General features: G+C 39.6%; 1 protein-coding gene across 1 annotated transcript in view; it reads left to right on the forward strand.

Annotated features, from left to right (window-relative positions):
- Positions 1 to 12690: 12690 nt before the first annotated feature.
- lingo3b (leucine rich repeat and Ig domain containing 3b) overlaps positions 12691 to 22159 on the forward strand; it is a 45353-nt gene continuing 35884 nt past the window's right edge. Inside the window, exon 1 of the mRNA XM_075483620.1 lies at positions 12691 to 13154. The gene's annotated coding sequence lies outside the window, so the exon portion shown is untranslated. The remainder of the gene's footprint in view (positions 13155 to 22159) is intronic.

Genomic DNA, 22159 nt, shown 5'->3' on the forward strand with positions numbered 1-22159 from the left:
CACAAATGCACACAAAAAACAGAAAATTTAGGTATCTGCGAGCGATGCGCTCACAGTTAATAATTGTGTTTTCGTCAGTGTATCTGCAGTAACAATGTGTGATCCTCAAACTTCATTCCACATGTCAAAAGACATTACTCTTGTTGCTTCCAATTAATTGACTCATCTTTCTTTCATTTCATCTCTAGCCAGCAAACACAGATTCATCTGCAGGCTCTGCCCCCATCTATTGGGGACATTATGAGTGACAAAAGAAGGGAAATAATGAGGATGAATATGTGCACAAATTATTGGTCCTTATGTTCATAATCTTATAAAAAAGAAAAATTGCTAAGTTAAGTTAAGCCCTGCATGCCAGCAGCTGTTTACTCAAAGAAGTTGGTCATGTGATATGTTGGAATGTCCCCTATAATTGAGGAAAAAGAGCACGTGTTCTACAGGTACTCCACGGTCCTCCCATTATGATTATATTCACAAATATAATGCAACACCGGACACAATAGATGCACTGTGCACCTGGACACCCACACAGTATCACACAGCCCAATCCGACGTACTTTGAAATGAGTAATGAAAGACTGTGATGCTGCAGGACTCAGGTGAATGCACAGATAAGATTCTCCTCCAGTTATTTATTTTTTTTATTTGAATTTTTTTTCTCCCTCCGTAGAATCGCCACCATAACGTGGTGGAGGGATTTGAGTATCCTCTGATACTCGGGCCGGCTGCATCAAGGAAACTTCAGCCCCTTTACATGGTGCATTCGCTCAACCAGTTGAGCGACCTCGTGCCCCATGAACAACATTATACAACCTGTGCTTGACCGAATGAATAAATAATAGTCTTCAGTCAGAAGCTTCTTCAGCTTTTCTTGCAATAAAGACCAGTACAGGAAGTGATTCCGTCCTACCACAATATCCTAATTTTTTTCAATAGTATATACTTCAACAAAAGAATTTCCTTTTGAGGATACTAATAAAGTATTATTACATTTCAATAAATTCCATTTTGGCCTTATTGGTTTTAATTGTGACTTCATAAGCTGCCAAATGATTTTAATTGTTTGCAAATCCCTGGATTGCTATTGCAATATACAGATAAAGTGTTATTGTATTATCTTGCTGAAATAAGCATGGCATTCCCTGAAAAATACATATAACTGTTGCCTTTTTTTTTTGCTAATCTTGTTGCATGGAGAGAAAATGTCTGTGAAAAGGACTGTGCAAGATTTCCTAAGTATTTTGAGCTGATATTATTTATTTCCTGGCCCCAGGTGAATAGTTTGGTTGCTAAAATAAAAACAAGCAGAAGGAAAGAATAAAGAAAAAATAAGTCTCACAGTGGAGTCAAAATTAGTCTTCACAAAAGAAGAGCTGCTGACTTCTTTCACCCCTAACCCCTTCAACCCAAGAATGCATGCTCATTTCCTGGTTGATGCGTCTGATACTTCTGGTTCATAAAGCAAAGGCCACAAGGAATTAAATGGTTAACTAAAAGTAAAAAATGCTGAGATTTTACAAAGGCTACATTACACACGGCTTTAGTGAATAAAGACGTGGTTGCTAAACAGAAACAAACCTCGCAGTGAGTAGACACAAACAAACTAACCTCCTGGGTAATTAGGTGATACATTATGCATCTTCCATGATTTTACTTAGTCAGAAATTTCTATTTTTTTTAGAAAAAGGTAGTCAGCCATTTTAATGCACAACTATATATTGTGCTTAAAAACACCGATTGAAACATAGTGCTTTAAAGATTAATTAATTAACCACAAATTCCAAAACTAACTAACTAACTAACTAATTTATCTGACATCAACCCATTAAAGTCCTTAGATTGAGATAACTCTGCAGTGTTTCTCTTTTTGTTTTCTTCATATTTTTTTCTTCTCACTCGAGAATCGTCTGTATTTAATGCAGTGCTGCATTAGGGCTGGAACTTCACAGCCAATCAATATTGGTTTTCATCTTTACCCTAAAGAGAGATTTGTAGCATAGATGAGGAAAATGGCCAAATGCTTTGCTATTGTTAAACTAAATAACTGTTTCCCCATACAGTCTTTCACAAAGTAAAAGAACCCCTACCCGTACCCACTGGTGTTACTGTCCTGTTGTTAGTCAGCCTAATAAGATGTGAGCCTTTCTTCTTAAATCATTACACACATTTTCCAGTATATTGTTTCCTCTGCCCTGACTCTTTCTTTTTTTTTTAATCTGTTGCTGGCATCATATTAAAAATGAGTCTATATTTTTTAACAAACTATACAATTTCCCCATTTCAGTATTTCATGTATTGTTTTTGTATCATCCACTATTAAATGTGTGGCTTAAACATTCCGTTTTCATTTACAATTTTATACAGCGTCCAAACTTTTGGGGAAATCGGGCGATGTGAGTGTGAATTGAAGGAAAACTCTGACAATTTATATGATTGTCAAAAGTAAAGATAACGCATAGAACAAAGAAAAGAGATGTGGCACACTTGCAGCACCATATTCCTTGTTCCAAACTCAATGCGCAGTCATAAAACTTTTGGTTATAAATTATCATCGACGCCCACAGTCAGTAAGGTCATTGGAAGCTGGAGAACTGAGCTGTGCGAGGTGATGCAAACGCTACTGTCTTATGGCTCCACAAGTCTCCAGCTGATGAAATCTGCACACATATCACATAACACTCCTTTCAGCAGAGACCTCAAGAGAGTTTTAGATTTGATAGTCAACTTTTAATTATCCTTCAAAAAACCACAGTGGGCCAAGGAGCTGTCTCCATTTCAAGCAGCAGTTTTTTTTATCTCAGTGAGATGACTCTTGGTTCTCTGGAGGAGTCCTGGCCATTACAGCCAACAGTGAAATCATGTTTCTCTTCTTGCCTTAAACTAATAGAGCCTGTAAATCTCTCACTGCATTAGAGGCTAAATGACCTCACTGAACAAGAGAGGTCTCTCACACCTGCATGTTTATTAATTCATCTTCCTTCTGACAGTAGTCATAAAGCTACAGCAAAATCACACAGTTTAATTGGTATATTGTATCATACTTGATAGTGACCCAATTAAATTTTGATTGGGTCATATTTATGCTATCATAACCACAAGGGCATATACAGTAGCAAAAAGCGCCGTTGTTTCAAAATAACAAACCAGCGTCACAGAGTAGATGGTGCGTCTCCACTTCTGCAGAAGCATGTTCAGGATGTAGTAATTTAAGTCAGGTGTATATATATATGCAGGTGGATGAGTTATTATCCATCCATCCTTCCATCCATCCATCTATCTATGAGGCAAACCACATCAACTGACACCTTTTGATGTGGAGGTGTAGCAGCTCTACTCCAGCTTTACTCTATCACAACCCAAATGTCATGAATATAGCTGAGGTTTGGAATGAAGATTGGCCAGTAAATCAAAAGTTTTGCCTTTCAGCTCAGCTCCCTCTTCACTGCAACGAATCGGAGCAGCACCGCTCATAATTGCTGATGAGCCCCAATCTGTCTAACCATGTATGGCTCCAACTTTCCATCACTTGTGAACAAGATCAAAGATACTTAAACTCCTCCACTTGAGGCAAGGATCCATATCCAATCTGGAAGGAGCACTCCACCCTTTTTCAGTTGAGAGCTATGGCCTCCGACTTGGAGGGGCTGACTCTCATCATGGTCTCTTCCCACTTGGTTATGAACCATTCCACCGTGTGCTGAAGGTCATGGTTTGAGGAAGCCAACAGAACCATATCATCCACAAAGAGCAGAGATGCATCCCTTAGGCTTCCAAACCAGACGTCTTCCTCTCCTCGACTATGTCTGGAGATAATTTCCATGAACATCACAAACAGGATCAGTGACAAGAGGCAGCCTTGATGGAGTCCAACACGCTCTGTAATACAAGCCAGCAATTATGTAGTTACTGAATATCTATGTCAAAACTTTTGATTTTATATGCTAAATATTATTTAAATGCAAATGATCTTTAAAAAGCTAATAAAAAAAACACACAACAGCTATTTGTATCACTATGCAATCAAAACCCGCATAAACATAATTGGCTAATACTACTTGGAATACAAATGCTAAACTAGGGAACTTCTGCTTCCAAACTTGGCTTATAGATTCTTCTTATATGTAGATATTTTTGATAGTGTTTAGTCATTTGGCTGACACCAAAACACATGGTAAAGATTCACCAAGAGCTTTAAAGCCTGTAGAAACTTGTTGTGTATAGCCATGCATCTGACTCACTGCAGACTCTGCTCAATAATCTGATGGCCTGTGGGTCGAATAGTGAGGACAGGTGGGCTAAGTATTTTGGATATTCACGGTTCAGTTTAACCCTGTCTGAAGGTGAAACAGATTCAAATGAGCTTTTTAAGCCGGGGCTTGTGAGGCAGCATTCTCCGGAGCTACCTCATTTATCCCTCTTATCCTGTCCTAAGCGAGCGATCCAGACAGCCATTGGACACCCGTGCCTGGGTTTTATTTGGAAGTGAAGGCATCGTTTAGAACCATGATCCAGATGCCCTGATCTCCTGTCCCTCACGCCACGCTATGCTCATCACCCGGAAGCTACGCCCATCACTGTCTGAGCTCCCGTCAGGAATTTTTTGACTAAGAGCCCTGCGGTGGGCAGTGGCACAATAACAAAAACCTATCCAGATTATACGCTGCAAACTCATCTCCCCCCTCAGGTTAAAAATAACATCAGGCATGGATTAATGAAGGCAGATTTAGTTTATTTTGTTTTTAAAGGATACCTGTAATTGCACTGCCTCACCTGATATGGTGTGTTTTTCCTGAGTGACAAGAAAGTGGTTGTTACTAGTGCATTACAGTTGCCATGGTTTCATCTGTTTTGATCATTCTTATACAATGGTATTGGTGACTGGTTGCCACGAGAAATGAGCACACACGCACACACTCATAGTTTGTGTCAGTAAATGTTGCTAACCACCCCCACGTTCTTGTCCTTTCTCGAAGAGAGCAGCCTGAGGACAAACAACAGCTCCTCTCACATCATCTCTCACTGTATATTCATCACACCCTCTCTCCTCTCCTTATCACTCTCTCTTACCTTCTTTCAATCCTCCCCTCCTTTGCCCTTCTTGCAGCTTTTATTGTCACCATTCTGTCTCCTCCCCTGCTCCAGTTCTCCTCAGTTCACTTTATCTCTCACCAGTCAGCGTTGTATTGATTTGCACAACACCTCCGCTGTCATATCTCCATATCTCTTAACTCAGACACACACACACACACACACACACACACACACACACACACACACACACACACACACACACACACACACACACACACTCCATCTATCTCACACCTTGCAGAGATGTTTTCATTTTTACACGCATGCATGTACACACTTTCTCCCTCTCTCAGTCTCAGGCAGGTTTACACACTATCTGTATTTTCCTTCCAGATAGGATTATTATTAATCTCTCTTTTTACTTTTCTGTATCCGTCCTCTAAAACATATACAGTTACTGTGGTAACTCCATCCCCCTAAACTGTGTCCAATTCACCCATTCAGTTTTTCATCCTTTACATTCTTTTTCACCTCCCCTCTCTTCACCTCTCTTTTTATGTCAGAGGTCAGAGATTTGTTGTGAGTCTCTGTCTCCGACTGCTTGCAGCCTGTTCTGAGCAAGACAATAAGTGCTTGCAGTGCCTTCAGGGCACTACATAGCTGCAGAGTGATGGTAGAGCAAATCGCTGACACTGCCCTTTTCTCTTCGATGGTATCACTGAGAAAGAAACATTGTGCATCTGTGCTGCAGATTTATATCCAAGTGCACATGGCTGCTACTTGGTATGACAGAGCTGTTACTGTGGATGCAAATTATACAGCCACTGCACAGTGTCTGCAAATGAATCCACATTTCTATCTATTCCACAAATGGCTTATTTAACTTGTTTTATGATTTATTTGTGTGTTCATTGTTAAAAACTAATTTTAATGATTAATTCTCATAATCTTGCAGGATGGTCATTTCTAAGGTACTTTTGCATTTAATTTGACTTGTGATGAAGAAGGTTCTTAAGATCGAATCAAACCAAGGTCGCAGTCACATGTGTGCACCGTAAAGAGCCATTTTATGCTCATTTACAGGTTCCTAATTATAATTAGGGAGTCTACTAGAATAGATTTACATCCTCTAACATAAAAACAGAGTGTCTCTGAAACACTCTGTGAAACACTGTTTTTAGCTCCTGTCCCTTTAAGGCACCCTTTCAGAAAGATTGGGTCTTCTCCAAGGGATTCTTTATCATAAACAGCACATTACATGATGGTGGCAACAGAAAAACAATCAGCAGGTTTGTCATGAAATATAAATGGTTTCATTCAATAGAGGATGTATGAAAACCTAAAAAAATAATACCTTTTTTGAAATGGAAGGAGCTGAGCAGAATAAGTGGAATGTTTTTAGGTAAGAAACTCCAAGTAAAGTTTAGGTTTGAAAAAAATCATAATTTGAAAAATAGGAGAAACCATTAATACTTTGTAATGAAAACATTTGGTTTTCTTACAGAGAAAACAACAATAGAATTAGTTTTCTGCTCCCGTCTGAATGATCAAAACAACTTAAAGTACTGTTCCACAGCAAGTTAGTTAGCAAACCTTGAGAAGATAGCGTGTTGATGACTGCCATGAACAAAGTTTGATAAATGCGGGAACATTGGCATTTTAACTTGTTACGTGTCTTTGTGTTAGCAGATGATTGTTCATTAATTTCTGGTTAGTATCCTAAATCACGTCTCAATGTGTATGCTAATCTTTCTGGATGTGACAGTTCTTTTGGATGATATTACTGATGACTGTTTCACTTTTACAGAGTGCCACTGTGCTCTCAAGAGATACAAGAATTGAGAATACATCCAAATGGGAGCTGATGGCTGTGTTGTGTGGTTATAAGGACATAATAATTCCTGGACCCAGCATCTGACCTCTGTGTTATGAGACACTGGGGTGGACTTTAAACCTTAAACCTTTTCATTACATGTTTAACATTAAAATCATGAAAATATTTCCCCAAGAAGTTAACATGGATAAGGTTTCTTTTTTGTCAGCTGGAGATGTGAATAGGTTTCTCAGAAGTACTTAATAGTGTGAAATTATATGATTGCACTTCTGTAAAGTGACCAAAGCAATCAATGTAATGCAAGTTAAGTGATGCCTGCACATGCCAAAAAGACTAAATCCATTGTGTTAATTTATGGGCCACATTGTGCTTATCACACATCCAGGGCTTAGACACACGTAAAATGACAAGGCAGCAAAATTCGGAGCATTTAAGGGCATCATTAAGCTTCATCATTCTTGATAATGTAATATAAAGTTGCAGCCATGTCAAAGCTTGCTGTGCATGATTTATATGATGGGCAACACGCCAATCTCACGTCATATGGAAAAATTATCCAGTGGTGAGAGCTGGGGGCATCTGGACTCCCTCCAGGCACCTGCAGTTAATATCAGTATATTCAAAAAAAAAAAATCTTCTTTCATCTGCCCTGTCATTCCTATCAGCTTATAAACATGTTCTGCCTAAACCAACCTCTGTTATCCTTTTTCTCCCAAACAGCATCCCATTTGCTCTCTCCCAATCTTTTTTTTTCTTTTATGCCACGCCTTCTTAATGCATTATCCCCTTTTACTATCTTCCATCTCTATTTCAAACATCTCTCCATCTCTGCCTGCTTTCAGTCTCCTATTTATTATTCTTATCCTTCAATTTCACTGTTGCCTTCCCACACTGCCCCTCATCCTACCCCACCACACATCCTCTCCCTGCTCACCACCCTTCTCACGTCCGGGTCTGTTTCCACTGATAAGACCCTCAGCTACACCCACATGCCCCCCCCCCCCCCCCCCCCCACCCCACCCCCCCACCCAAAATCACACACGCACACAAACAGTGTTGCAGTGCCATCCTACGTTACTTATCATCAGAGCTCTTCCTCTCTTTCCTCATATTGTCGCGAATGGATGTGTCATCAACAATCTGTCTCTCTTGGCAAAACTGGAGCAGTGAGCAGACAAGAAACTGATGAAGTGTGAGAGAAGGTGAACAAGAGAAGACAAAAAAGTTTTTATCCTTGTTTTGTCAATCCATTTAATTTGGGATTGCACTGAAATCAAGGTTGTTACCTGCAACATGTGAGCAAGCTGCCCTTTCTGATACGCAGGCAGAGGTACAGGTCTGCCAGATTATTATTGTCAGACACAGATAAAGTCTTTGCCTCAGACACACAAAAATAAACTAAATCAAACAAAGAAAAGCACAGGTCTCAGTGACTAAATTCATAAGTTCTAAAAAAAAAACCTTTAGCTACAAGCTATGAGTGTTGGAAGGAAGGTTTATGTAATTTTGTTCCCAGTTTCTCGCACTCAAATATTGTTCGTAAGGAAAATTGCTCCAACACCTTACTTTGACAACATGTGAGGTTACCATAAGTGGTTTTCATGGAAACAAGATGGACAAAAACTGTGCCAGTAAAATTTGTTTTAGAGCGTGACAAAAATACCACATTCCTTCAGGGGTCAAAGGTTAATATTTTTTTCCTTCAATTTGTCACCCATTTGTGGTTTGACTTAAAAAAGAACTGCAAGCTGTGAGACTGAATACAAATACAAACAGAATTGTAAGCTAAGTGTGCACTGTTTTTCATAAAGTAGAAACAGCACTCTGTGTTAAAGCCTGGCTGTGACGTCCCAGCATAGAGTTACAGGATGGGAAATAACTGAGGTTATATGAGCAGTGTGAGGTATTTCTGTAAGCACAAACACTCATCGATGTAAGTCCCTTGGATTTTGACTGTCCCCCTTTGGAGCAGACTGAAATGCAGAGAAGCTGCCAAACATAACAGTAATGAACAAGCCTGTGATTAGTTTCATGGCACAGCTGCTGATAAGGCGCAGCATGGCTGAACAAAAGCGTGTTTAAATCCCATTTTAGAGGAGTTTCTCTTATTGTTGTAATCAATTAGCTTATCTTGAGATATTTACAGTGACAAGCAGTGTTAAGTGTAGTTATAAATCATTCCCACAAATAAGATTTGAAAATAGAAAGAAATTGACTTTGAAGTCGGTATTTTGCTCAGTGATTAATTACCTGGATACTAAAATTTTAAGGGAGTTTTATAACATAATCCCTCTCAAACAGGCTTGTACAGCTGTTATATTCCATCCACGTCATCTCAAAAACTGATTTATGACCCAGGTCTCACATACACTCAGAACTTACTCACACTCAGAACTCAAATGCCAACCCATTCTGTCCTAAATGTCAGGGCAACTGAAAGTCCGCCCCAAAAAAGCAAAAGCTTTGAGAAAGAAGACCGTCACTTGTGGGAGCCACAGTTTCTTACATTTGCCTGCATAATTATGACTCTCTGCACCTGCTGTGAGGGCAAATGCATCGTCAACCCACACCTACATCAAATATGTCAGCAGAATTTTAAGTGGAGTGACAAAATATATTTCATGACATTGAAGAGGAAAGTTCCAGAAAGGTGGGATTTCTACAGTACCATTACAAATGTTATTCACCGTAATTTGTTGGAATAAACTAATGCACTAGTGCAATAGTCTGATTGAATAATGTCCAGGATAAATGTGTATATGTATGTATAAATATATATATGTCAGTGTAGGGCAGTGTACTAATTAACATTTACTTATTCATTAAGCCAGCCAAATCAAACACATTAAATATTCTAAATACCACTCACTTAATACACAATGTTTTTTGTCATCAAGTAAGAGCAACTCTAGTCTGACCCTCAGTGCTACAGCTGATTTATCTTCTGATAATCTACCTCCTATTGATGGATCAACTGTTCCAGCGCACCTTAAGCTATTTCTGTGATGCAGTGAATTAAATTGAATACTAAGACCTGACATAATTTGTTACGTCTGCTATTTAAACTGCTCTATCAGCTTAAGCAACTGAGTCTCGACTGGATTAAAAACACAACCTTCTCTTTGAATATCTGGATCTGGGCTGGAAAGTAAGCAGTGTGAGGAATGAATACATTATAGTTCATTATAGTTCTAATGTGGGCCTCAGATAACTCCGCCCTGTGTCCAATAAAACAGGCCTATTTAGCTCTACAATAGACCTCTGACATGAAAATCAGAGCAACCAGAAGTGTGAATAATAACAAATAATGATAGAACGAATCAATTCCTTTTAGGTGCTCTAATATCAGGGTTCTGCCATTGTGCAAGCTTGTTCACTATCACACTGTCAGGTCTTGATGAAACACTTTATTAGAACAGTGGCTTTGCTAATGTGCAAGCTTGACAAAATTTTTATGAGAGCACTAATGTGAAACAAGTAACAAAGTGAATACTGTGAACACAACTCAGGGAGAATAAAGAGATGAACCTGAAAAGTTTATTTAAAGTGCAATTTGCATGTTGGAAACCACAGACTTACAACATAGAAACATGTAGCAGGAACCAGGTGTTTTTTTTTCACTAATATCAGAGAATTGGACATTGGAAATGCTTTGCAGAGTGACAGACGACAGCCTTGTAAATATGAGCCTTAGCTTCTAAGAGAAAGGGAAAAAACAAGGAACAGGAGAAATATCATCCATCAGAGAGATATTAATATGTGGTGTGATGAAGACCAGTGGGGAATTGTGCCGGTGTACTGGTGACTTAGTTAAATCAGTCGGTTACTAATGTTGCTGTCATAGTGCTGTAAATTTAACCATCAGATATCAGAGTATTGGAAAAACAGGGGTGGTGGTTTAATATTGAGGTTTTAAACAGGACATCAAGCAGAACCTAATGCCCAAAGAATAATGCCATAGGAGGGAGATAGGGTGACTAAATTAAAAAAACGACCAATCTTCATCACATTTTTCAACCAAACATTAAGGCACATTATCAAACTCTTTAGGAGCACTGCTTTACGAACGTTTTATTTTCACTTCAGAATTTCTGCACTTAGCTCATAACCTGATTAGTAGCTTGTAAAAAAATATTTCTACAATTATTATGCATACACTTGGTAAATAGGACAACTTACAAGCACTTTAGAAGTAACTGCCTGAATTTATACCACTTAAAGTGAGATTTTAAAAACTGACCTGATCTTCAAATGTGTTATCGCATTCAGTCTTTTGCAGGGGAAGCACATGTGGTGGTGTAGTGGTGTTGTATGTTTATGAGCTTGTGCGGGCAGGCAGGTCAGCTTGGCTGAGAGTTTGGAGTGGTAGGTGTTTGCTGGACTTGGCCTTCACCAGACATTGTGACCTTGACCTTAACCTCTGGACTCAGGCTTGCAGGACAGACTTCTCCTCTCCTGCAATGAGCTGTTTCTGACCTCAGGGGCCGACATTCAAACTTGAGGAGAGTATTTCTCTGCATGTATGTCTGTGTGTGTGTTTAAACCTCTGCACCCTGTGATTTGATCTGCCCTGACAAGGCAACAAGACCAAACAATAAAAATGTCTATTTTCCTTTGGTCCAAATCGCTCCCTTTCTTTGCATGCTTGGGGGCAAATGGGTGAGGTGATTAAACAGAACAAACCCTCTGGAGAAAAAGCATTCTAAAAGAGTACATTTTGTAACTAATAACATTCTTATTTTGTATGTTGTACTCAAATATCCTTCTTCAGCAGGAAGAGTTTGGTGCCATTTGGCTCGGAGGGCTGCATCATGATGATCTTTAAATGTTATGTAGTTTTGATTAGAATTAAAGGTCACATTTAAAGTCCCTAATATTCAACAAGGTCAGTTATTGTGGCTAGTAGTAGTATCAGCTACATTTGTAATTTGGACACACACACACACACATATATATATATATATATATATATATATATATATATATATAATATGCCTTATCACACAATCCAAATCTTCCACAAACCTGCCCATTTCCTGCTATCATAAAGAAGAGTTTGGCAACCTTACTTGCGGATAGATAAAACAGAGGAAAATGTCGCTCAAAACTAGCAAACATTTTTCAGAATTGAAAAGTATTCAGATAATTCGCTACCATATGGGCGTCCATATTGTCCTCTGGTTTTAGTTAGGTCCAATATGGCTTGTCATGTTCTGTTTGAAAAAAGCCAAGATGGCGAGTAAATAAATGAACGAATAATCAATTAATTAATGAAGAACAAAACTAGAGGTTTCAAAACTGTACCACACAACAGATGGGTGACATGGGTTATGTGAATTTTTTAGAAGCAGCCTGTATTAAGAACAAAACTAGGAAACATTGCAGTTGACAGTAAATATGACTATGCAGATCATTTTGAAAAGTCAAGTAGAGATCTGGAAAAACACAGATTTTGTTAGATATTTTGATAAGTCTACTGGAATTTGTCAAACACGTAATTACTATACACTATTATTATTACACTATATTCACTATATCACTATGATTAGCTGTAGAAGTCATCTATCTCTCCCTGCTTGCCTCTCTTTCCCAGCTTTCCATGTTCTAATTCCTGCCCTCATTCTCTTTGTTTTTCTTCGTGCATGGTTGTTTAGAGCCACTCAGTCCACCATACGCTCGGCTGCACACTAGATTGTGGAGCCGACAGCCAGAGCAGGAGCAGCTAGACAGTGAGTGAGGAGAGCGAGCGAGGGGGTGGTGAGCGATAAAGAGTGAGAGAGCAGAGAGAGAGAGATGAAAAGCATGCTAAGCGAGAGAGAGGCGCTCATACTGAAGGAGGCAGGGGCATCAGCTACAGCACGCTCCTTCTTCATCCATCCTCACTACTCCCACAATCCCACGTCAAAGCATTGGGGGAGATGGAGGGCACCCTGAACAACTGAGAACCACAGACTGAAGGAGAGAGAAAGTCTCATGTGAGCTTCTTTAAAGGCCAGCATCTTTTTTTTTTGTGGGGGTGCGATGACCAACAAGGAGTAGAAGGAGGTGTGTACTGTACACACAAGCCTGCTGGCAGGAGGGAGGAGGAGAAAGAAGAGGGGAATGAAAGGTTGCCTTGGTACAGCTGCTGATGCCACCGTCTGAGAGAGAGGCGGACTGAGGAGGATTGAAGGGCTCGCCTTGAGGGGCAGTGACAACCACTTGTCGGCCAAGAGGAGAGGAAAACAGATTCAAACACGCTCACAGCTGGACAGATGAGGAGGCGTCAGGGACCACGTTTCAGTCCTGGGTACGTTCAGTTATACTTCACAAACTCAAACACGTAGGCATGTATATTTTAAATATAGACACACAAAATAAAAATAGACACTGAAAAACACAACTGCATGTTTGCTGATCTTCTGGGCTGACGACTACCCACGCTGACAAGACTCCTTACTTGCCCTCAGACATTTCCAGCAAAAGGAGGATTAGAGATTATGTGTATGTTTGTGTGAGGTCGTGCTTTTTTTTTTACAAGACATGTCTTGTTATCAAATTATTGTTTTGCAACCAGAGGCATGTTGTTATTGCAAGCTGTCTGAGTGATGCATGTAAATAAACGACTCGCCGGGCAAAACTCTTTTTCTGGATCATTACATAGACTTGGCATATGAGTTGTGCACTGCGCAAACAGTGTGCAATATAGAAAAACTGAAAGGATAAGCTTGTGTTGCAGCTGAGAAAAACTTGACTTGTTTGTGCAGCCTAAGACTTGCTTAGACCTTCTTATCCAGCAGCTACACTGCAAGACATGCAAGGTAAAATTACATGTACGACTGTGTGTTATGTCACTGTGGTAATGTGCATTTGGCCTGTGACATACAAGTCTGCATGGGGTGTTTCAGCCAGCAGTACCTGTTTCTTCTTCCCCCTTTCTCTCTCCTAATCTTTTGACACAATCTTATTTCTTTCTCCATTTCCAATTATAGACTGTCACCTCTCTCACTTTCCCCCGATCATATCTCCTGTTGCATTCTCTGGCTAAGCAATTACCGACACCTGAATCCCCCCTCCGGACAGCATGCTTGGCTTCTCTCCTGTCTGCCTTTTTTATGGTTGCCTGAACTTGAGCAAAGAATATCATCGGTGCCTGATCACAGGTGCCACTTCAAATTGCTACTGTTCACATACATCCAGAGCAGACATGAAAATATAAAATACCAGTGGGAGCTTTTCAGTGTAAGGAAAAAATCTGTCTGCATTTATACTGTTAGCTCTTTATTTCCAGTTCCTCATCAACTTGTTTGGGTTTCTCACTCTATCGATGTTCAAAATCTCATCTTCTTGTCAACAAAACTAAAACAAAGGAAATTGTTGTGCTGCTGAGAGGGACCCCTTAAATCAAAACCCTTCTTCCTCGCTGGCTCTTTGCGCTCCTTTATGTAACCCTGTCTTTTCAGCTTTTTCTTACCTTTTTCCTTCTTCTTCCTTTTTATTACCTTCTTTCCACAAATATCACCAGTAATGATTCAACCTTATGATCTCTTCAATAACAGCAACATAATTTCAATGCAAACATGCACATTCTCCAGCCTATATTGTTATCCTATGTGGCGTATAATACATCAGAAACATGATATCACGGATTTCCCTGCTGTTCAGTTAGTAAAATGGCCTGAAAAGACTGGAAATTTGATAAAAAATCAATTAGAATTCGGTGTTGCATCCTTGGTCATCATCATCATCATCTAGATAACAAAAGAAGACATCCTTAACAGAGAGAAAAAGACAGGAACAGTGACACAAAATCAAATTCAATAAGATAAAGGCAATGATTTAAGGCACCAAGTCAAAGACAGAAAGAGTTTGGAGGCTGACGGAAAAATAAGAGAATGTGGATCAAACAGTTTGGCTTCTGTGTTGACAGGTGCTTATCGCAGATGTCTCTTTTCCTTGAGTGGAAACAGTGGAAAAATGGTAGTTTTCAGCCACTCATGGGTAAAGACGGCGAAGAGAGGAATAGACACGCATAGAATCAATAAAAAAGCAGAGTGTTTAATTTATTTATAAAAACCTGCAGCATCTTTGTGAGGCAGAATCAGGTTTATGTCAAGTTACATGTTACTTTGACAGTTTGGGCTATTAGTCCTAATTAGAAGAGCATTACAGCCAGATTCCTCTGAGGTAGAGGTTGAATTATGCAACATGTCAATAATAACTCGACATAAAGCTCATTTTACAGTTATGTTACATAAAACATGATAAAATTATGCACCTTAAACTAAGCTGAGTTCATTTTGGTCAAGAGCCCACATTGTACAAGTACAGCTGAATGGCAGAAACAGATGCAGCCATCATGTGGTGGTGATAGCCTACGATCTGTGTTAAGCAGTGATATGGGAGTAAATGTGAGCGCATAGAGCAAACAAATGAAATTATCGTCCAGTTAATTTTAAACTAATATCCAATTAATTTCAAGGTGGGGCTGCTTTGATAGTTGCTAGTTGATAATAGCAAATTGACACAGAAACTTCAGCATACAAGTAATAATCTTCATATCAGCTTTGATTACTTGTGCAAGCAACAGCGTGAGCTCTGCATAGCTTCTACTGATATGTAAACCAAATTAAAGGCAGGCTCATGTGTTGTGCAGCAACTCTCATTAGCCAGTCTATTTTACTCATCACTGTGAACATAGTTTATCTGAGGAGAGCAATAAGAAACCATATGATGATGCCATTGTGATGCCAGTGAATTTTATATCAACAAGAAAAGGCTAACGTAAGTAGTACAAATGTTTGGCAGCCTCCACAGAGATTGCAGGAAAGGACAGATGCAGAAAGGCCTGTTTATGCTCTTAGGTGGCAATGAGCTCACACAGCTAATGAAATTATGGCTAATTATTTATATAATGACAATATGGTTAATAATTAGGCTATTATTTGAAAAATTGGAAAGTTTTGCTTGAAATCAATCCGTATTCATCTCACACACACGAGCATGTAGCTGTTACGTTTAAGACGGTGCAACAGGTCAGGTTCCCCATGCAAGCTAAAGTTAATCGACCAAGCACTCCAACAGCTGCATCAATATCCAAAGATTCAACTTTGATTATAAGCAGAGTCCATTTGAGTCCAGAGTAATTTGATACCCAACTCCAAAATCTAGGTGCTTAGCTCTGTTTTGAGAAGTGCAATTTTGTAAGATTTCACAATTAAGGACAAATTTGTCCATATGCATTATAGATGATCTGTATTATTCAGACAAACACAATTTTTTCTACTGTCATGTAGACATGCTTACCATCACAAAGATGAACACAGGTGCCTTACAGCCTAATATTTTGTGGGAGTGAAACTTAACAGTTGATCATTTAAACCCTTAAAGTCAAATTAGGAAATTGATGGCGTTTACAAAAGTTTGATGTTATTTCTTCACCCTCATCAGATACTGCATAATGCTGATCTAAATGTCCATGCTGCTGTCAGTAGGCAGCAGCACAAACTGGGTGACTTTCACCGGCCACCACTGTAATGGATGCATGATGGCAGAGTGCACAAATCAGTTTCTTCATTTGTCTAAAGGCCATAAGGTCAGGAGGTTTTTCAAGCACAGTGCTATTGATAGCCAGCATATTATTTGAAGAGCAGGATAGAAAAAAACTGTATATTTAATGGTAACCTTCTTACCTTTTGGCTTTGCAATTTTAAATTGTTAAACCAAAAAGTAAAAAACAAAAAAGATTTGTCAGGCGGCCTAAGACATGGTTTCAGTTTAATGATTATGTTGCCCTAGCACTATAATGTAAATATGAAGTTGTGCGGTATCACATTCATTGCATCAACTTTAAATAGTGATAATGTCTCATTGCTGTGTTGCAACTATGTTAGCATCAGTTAATTCAGTCTGTCACCATTGTCTTGAGTTTAGCAAAGTTACAGCTTTTTCCAATTCTAATCTCATAAATGTGTGGTCATTATTGCATGATGAATAATACAGTTGATGTCCCGAGCTCTAAAAACAAAGCTGAAGTGGCGTGACAGCTCACTCTAAATGAGGGGTTCAGGAAGCACAGAGGGTTCAAGCCTCTGGAAGGTAGATGTGAGGATCATCTTTTACTGGAAGGAGTGTGTGAAAAAAGAAAACAATCCTTGGTGGTCTGCACTGAGGGGATTTGACCAGGAAGGTGACCGGGGGTATGTGGGTCTGTTGAAGGAGCTTTTGATCTCAGCATGTGCACGGCTGTGTATAAGTGCGTGCGTGCGTGCGTGTGTTTGAGGATGATGACCAACCTTGAGAAATGCATCAAGGGTCTTAAGGATGTCCTACATGGCAGATTGGTTTTGTTAGACTGCTGGACCATAATTGAGGTGATTGCACAGACAAGGTCAAAGACTTACATCCCTGAGGCCCACAGCTATCTGCACCCACCGTTTATGCTAATCCACACACATAAACACACAATAAAGCTCCAGTCTCTTTTAACTGGTGGCATTGCAGTTCAGAGCCTTGTTTTGTTTAGAGGTGAACCCGATTTAACATCACCTTGAATGAGTGTGTTATTGCCAATAGTGTGTGCATTTGAATACGTGTGTTTGTCCAGAGAGGTTATGATGGTTTTCAGGTGCTTTCTGCCGATGTTGTCGCACAATTCCAGTGTAAAATAAAGGGCATGATCCCAGTAGGTTATGAAGGAGCAGGCCTCTAACTCAGACTAAATGCAGGTGGGAACTACATCCCTATTAGCTCAGCCTCCTTCATTACTAAATTACAACCGTGTGGCCTTCAGCACCTCCTTTTCCTCTGTCAGTGTTCTTTTTCACTTCCTCCCTCACAATGAATTATCTCACTCTCTGTCTCTTTCTTCTTGCAGCCCTTCCGCTTTCCATTTCGTTTACTCTAATTTACTTTCCCAACCGTACTTTTTACAGACCTGACCCCAGGGCTTCAAATGTTATTGTTCATTCTTGCACTCAGTTTCTGTCTGTCCGTCTACACTTTCCCTGTCGGTCTGTTTCTCTCACAGTTTCTTGGGTCTGATTGGAAAGTTTTAAGGTCACCTGATGTCTTACACTTCCAAGGCATTAGCATCTGGCTCTCTGTCATCTGTCTGACACAAACATCCATTCAGTCATTCACAGTGTCTTTAAAGTAAATGCTCAAATTCAGTTTAGAGATGATGTACTCTTTCTTTGCTAATTACAAATTCACTTGCTCATTAAGAAGAAAGCTTCATACTTCACCTCAGCTCACTCTGAGCCCTTTTAAAGACGTGTCTTGTTGAAACACAGAAAGCAGTAAAAATCAAATGTTTAAGTCAAAAAGCTCTTCGCAACAACATCCCATACCAGCAATCAATGTTGTACTTTGTCAGCTCCTTTTGTAATCAAGCTAATAAATCAAAGTAGAAGATGTCATAGAAACAACGTTGGCATTTCGCAGGCTGTTGAGATTATAAAGCTTAGCTTCGACAACAGTTATATTAAAGCAGGCAGTTTATCAACCTTCAAGCTCAGCCTTGAACAGGCACTGCAAATTTGTAGCTCGCTATGATTTTCAACATTGATTAAGTGATTTTAATTGTATTGAAGCAGCAACTGATCTTGCTTAAAATTAGTAAATATTAACACAACCAGACTCCTGTCATCAAAGTTGCAGTTCACTGGAGTTTATCCGTTCAATCAGTCATCAGACAGCTGAGTCACAGGCAATTCCCCTCATGCTAAGACAACTTTGAAAACCCCACTTTGAAGGAAGACCTTAACAGCTGGCCACAGTTATTATATGGTGGGAAAAAAATGGCCTCCAGTAGATGTAAAAACTATAATTAGGTTCCTGTGGTCCCATATTTGTATATTTGTTATATAAAGAAGAATGTCTGAAATTAATATTTGCAAAGATAAAATCATCCTTTTTCTCTATTTTCTGAAATCTTTGCCAAATGTTTTATTTCTGGTTTATTAACCAACAAGAAATGTTTTTTTTTCATCTCAGCACTATACTTTTAAGAACAATTCATGTCATACAAATGCATTTTGACCATTTTCATGTATTTTCATACCAGTGCACCTCCGTTGTGATTAGTTGTGTATCAAGACTGTAGCTGCGATGGGAGCTTTTCTCAGTTGTTACAATACTTGTCCCACATTTACTAGATTTACTTTTTAATTTGGGGTCCTGGCCTCCCCAAATAGTAAATCAGTTTTTAACACCTTTGTGAGACAGGTAGCTACCAAATAACTGCCGCTGTAACAAATATCTATTTGGACCTTTGAAGTCTCAGGAAGAATGAAATAGGCCTAAGACTGAAAGAAAATGGAACCAATTAAATTAGCATCCAATTTAGCCACAGTTGGTAAGCGTTTGAAGACATTCAACACTAAACTGTATTGATATGATTACTTTTTGATATATATATATAAAATATATATCTTGCAAGTGTAATTGATCAAATTTTACTTTTACGGTCAGTGCTGTGCTGTTAGATGACATCTGTGGTGCACTAAATAATGAATAACTCATCACAATTCATGTAAATTAATCGTGAACAGTGTTGGATCATTACTTCACAGTTCATAGGCTTTTATAGCAATTAAAACATGATTTCAAAAAGCTAAGCACTTGAATAATGATTTGGTCATTGACAAGCGTGACAAAGGTTGAAGCTTCAAAACGTTTGTATCACCCCCACTAAGAACATTCATCAATAAAAGCAAAAGCAAAGTAATGGCACTGAAAAGACCCCACTCTCACCGCTCAAAGATTGGTGAACTGACAGCTTGAGGGGTGTCAGTCCACCTCCTTGCCACTGCCGAGGTGCCCTTGAGCAAGGCATCATACTCCCATGCTCCCCGGGCGCTGTGAATGGCTGCTGCCCGCCGCTCCAGTGTTTATAGCATCTGTCTCCATGAGCGCATGTGTGTGTTCAACAGGTGCCAACCTGGATAGGTTAAATGCAGAGGAGTAATTTTGTGTATTTACATGCATCTACATGACAATAAAGTCTAAATATTAATCTTAATCTTAAGAGTATTTGTAACAAAGTTGCTCTGCCCTCTGAGTTAACATTTCTCTCCCAGCTCAAAAGTCATGATGATGAGGATTAAGGAAAATTTTATTCTCTTAAAGTTTTATCTCGAAATTTAATTTATGTATGATGTGAAATTTGTTGAAAAGAAAACCAGAGAAATATTGTGGTAAAAATAATCCTTATCATCCATTTAATGGTTCACCTCCCAACTTTTCTCAGCTGGTTTAACAATGTCTTCAATTTCTACTAATTCAATGAGGAGAGTCACATCCAACAGTTTTGTGTGTGTGTGTGCTGCCTGTCTGCCATCACTTGGCCTGCTTGTATTAAGGACTAATGTTTCTCAGATATCATTAAATGTTTAAGGAGGTCATGAAGTTCCTGGTTCTGCTCACCTGTGCTTCCTGTCCCTCCACAAATGTTAATAAATGCAGGTCAATGAGATTACTCTTATGTATGTGTGCTCATGAAAGTGTAGATATTTCTGGTATGTTAATTGACTATTAATGCAGGTTAAATAATTTCACCTTATTTTTAATGGCCACCCATAAAGTATCACATCTCCGGGAGATGATCTCCCCTGTCTTCACTCCACCTGTCCTCGTCCTTTCCTCTGTGTGTGTGTGTGTGTGTGTGTGTGTGTGTGTGTGTGTGTGTGTGTGTGTGTGTGTGCGCGCGCGCACGAATTCCCATCGAATGCCATCTGTAGATACAACCTTTGGGGCAGAGGGGGAGTTATTCGTTAACTCCAACAGCATGATTTCAAGGCAAGAGCACTACAGGAGTGTATGTGGATGTGTGTGACCTTGTGTGCGTGTAATGTATGTGGCACATGTCGAGTCCCCTTTGTATGCTTCATACATCTCTCTCTTTTTTCTCATTCTCTCCATTCTGTTCGTTTTCTCCATCTGGGATTTTCAGTAGATCAACGACTCTCTGATCTGTAAGAACTCCGTTAAAGAATCCTGTATTGCCATCGATTCCTCCTCTGATGGTCTGTCCAGGCACAATACAAACCACATCTTCCTGTGGAGAGGAGGGCTCAGCTGATAGCACTGATGGAGTGTTGCGCCCCAGTTCTGCAGATTGTGTTTTAATGATTCAAGCATAATTTTTTGAGCACTGCTCCCTGATCCCCATAGACACTACAAGGTGGTGTCCTTTCAGAAGGATTGAGAGAGAGAAGGTCAGAAAGGACTAGGTCAGAATATCTGCAAAGCAGCAGGTTTTGGATGTTTCTGGAATGCAGTGGTAATCACCTACTAAATGGGGTGTGAGGAAGGAATATCGGGGCTCTCTAATGCACGTGGGGAGCGAAGGTGACCATCTCATATAACGGCTACAGTAGCACGAGTTGCTTAAAATCTCACGCTAGGTCTAACAGACAGGTGTCAGCTCACTGTGTATGTGGCTGCTAAGCTGCAAACTGGCCAGAGCTCCAACGTTGACCTCTGCTTACCGCCCAGAGCGCCTACTGTACAATGGACACATGAGCATCACAAATGAACCATGTAGCAGTACGGTGACCTGGTTGATGAATTTCATTTTCCTTTACATCATGTGGACTGCCGTGCACATGCCCATCATTTGCCTCGGGAGGAGATGGCGGTGGGGTGCACTCTGAAAAAAGGTGAAGCGGAGGCGGAATGAGGCTCTGAGCATGTCCAGCTGGGAACATCTGGAATTCAGGTGGATATTGTTTTAGCACGTAAAATCACAACCATTTATTTCTCTTATTTACCCAGAACTCAATCCAAGTCAGCACCTGAATGAAATTCTGGATAAACAGTCCTGATTTAGGAACTTTCAGGACATGCAGGATCAGCTGCACATGTCTTAGTGTGTGACACCATAAGACAACTTCAAAGAGTCCATGCCTTTACTGGTCAGATTTGGTTGTACAACATGAGGGGCACCCACATAGTATTAGGCAAGTGGTTTTATTGCTGATCATACTTGTAATTATTAAAATAAGATCATTTTTGTGTTGATTACACCCAATATCATTGTTTCTTTGGATGAGTAATATTTCCTAAATCTCAGCTACAGTTTCCTGAAAAGCATTATTTAAAGTGAATAATATTGCTCGTAACGACAAATGGACTGCACTTATCTGGAGCTTTTCTAGTCTAATTGATCCACTCAAAGAACTCAAAGACACTACATGCCACGTTCACCGATTTACACACATGCCCTGATACAGCACGTCTCAGTCTATGCAATTTTACTGGCTGTACAGTGCTTTTTTCTGTCACAAACATTCAGACACCAATGGATGCAAT

This window comes from Odontesthes bonariensis, chromosome 14, assembly GCF_027942865.1.
Source record: "Odontesthes bonariensis isolate fOdoBon6 chromosome 14, fOdoBon6.hap1, whole genome shotgun sequence".
Lineage (NCBI taxonomy): Eukaryota > Metazoa > Chordata > Actinopteri > Atheriniformes > Atherinopsidae > Odontesthes > Odontesthes bonariensis.